Consider the following 1,760-nt stretch of genomic DNA (forward strand, 5'->3'; position numbering starts at 1 on the left):
ACCCAAACTAGACAGAGACCTAGCCAAAAAAGAGAACTACAGACCAATATCCTTAATGAATACAGATGCAAAACTACTCAACAAGATACTAGCAAATCGAATTCAACAGCACATAAAAAGAATTATCCATCATGATCAAGTGGGATTCATTCCTGGGTTACAGGGCTGGTTCAATATTCGCAAATCCATCAGTGTGATCCATCACATTAACAAAAGAAAGGATAAAAACCATATGATCCTGTCGATAGATGCAGAAAAAGCATTTGACAAAATACAGCACCCTTTCTTAATAAAAACCCTTGAGAAAGTCGGAATAGAAGGAACTTACCTAAACATTATAAAAAGCAGTTTATGAAAAGCCCATAGCCAATATTATCCTCAATGGGGAAAAACTGAGAGCTTTCCCCCTGAGATGAGGAACACAACAGGGGTGTCCACTCTCACCAATGTTGTTTAACATAGCGCTGGAAGTCCTAGCATCAGAATCAGACAACAAAAGGAAATAAAAGGCATCCAAATTGGCAAAGAAGTCAAATTTTCACTTTTCGCAGATGACATACTCTACATGGAAAACCCAGCAGACTCCACCAGAAGCCTTCTAGAACTAATCAATGAATTCAGTAAAGTTGCAGGGTACAAAATCAATGTACAGAAATCAGTTGCATTCCTATACACCAAAAATGAAGCAGCTGAAAGAGAAATCAAGAAACTGATCCCATTCACGATTGCACGAAAAACCATAAAATACCTAGGAGTAAACCTAACCAAGGATGTAAAAGACCTATATGATGAAAACTATAGAAAACTTATGAAAGAGATTGAAGAAGACACCAAGGAATGGAAAAACATTCCCTGTTCATGGATCGGAAGAATAAACATTGTGAAAATGTCATTACTACCCAAAGCAATCTACGCATTCAATGCAATCCCCATCAAAATTGCACCAACATTCTTCTCAAAGCTGGAACAAACTATCGTCAAATTCGTATGGAACCACAAAAGACCTCAAATAGCCAAAGTTATATTGAAGAAGAAAACCAAAATGGGAGGCATCACAATCCCAGACTTTAGCCTCTACTACAAAGCTGTCATCATCAAGACAGTATGGTATTGGTACAAAAACAGACACATAGACCAATGGAATAGAATAGAGAACCCAGAACTGGGCCCACAAATGTACGGCCAATTATTTTTTGACAAATCAGGAAAGAGTATCCGATGGAAAAAAAGACTGCCTCTTTAGCGGGTGGTGCTGGGAGAACTGGACAGCAACATGCAGAAGAATGAAACTAGACCACTTTCTTATACCCTACACAAAAATTAACAAAAATGGCTGAAGGACCTCAATGTGAGACAAGAAATCATCAAAACCCTCGAGGAGAAAGTAGGAAACAATCTCCTAGACCTCAACTGCAGCAATTTCCTAGTGGACACATCCCCAAAGGCAAGGGAAATGAAAGCAAAACTGAACTCTTGGGACCTCATCAAGATAAAAAGCTTCTGCACTGCAAAGGAAACAATCAAGAAAACTAATAGGCAATCGACAGAATGGGAAAAGATAGTTGCAAATGACATATCAGATAAAGGGATAGTATCTAAAATCTATAAGGAACTCACCAAACTTCACACCCACAAAACAAATAACCCAGTGAAGAAATGGGCAGAAGACATGAACAGACACTTCTCCAAAGAGGACATCCAGATGGGCTACAGGCACATGAAACGATGCTCAACATCACTCATCATCAGGGAAACACAAA

Source organism: Suricata suricatta, chromosome 7 (assembly GCF_006229205.1).
Source record: "Suricata suricatta isolate VVHF042 chromosome 7, meerkat_22Aug2017_6uvM2_HiC, whole genome shotgun sequence".
Classification (NCBI taxonomy): Eukaryota; Metazoa; Chordata; class Mammalia; order Carnivora; family Herpestidae; genus Suricata; species Suricata suricatta.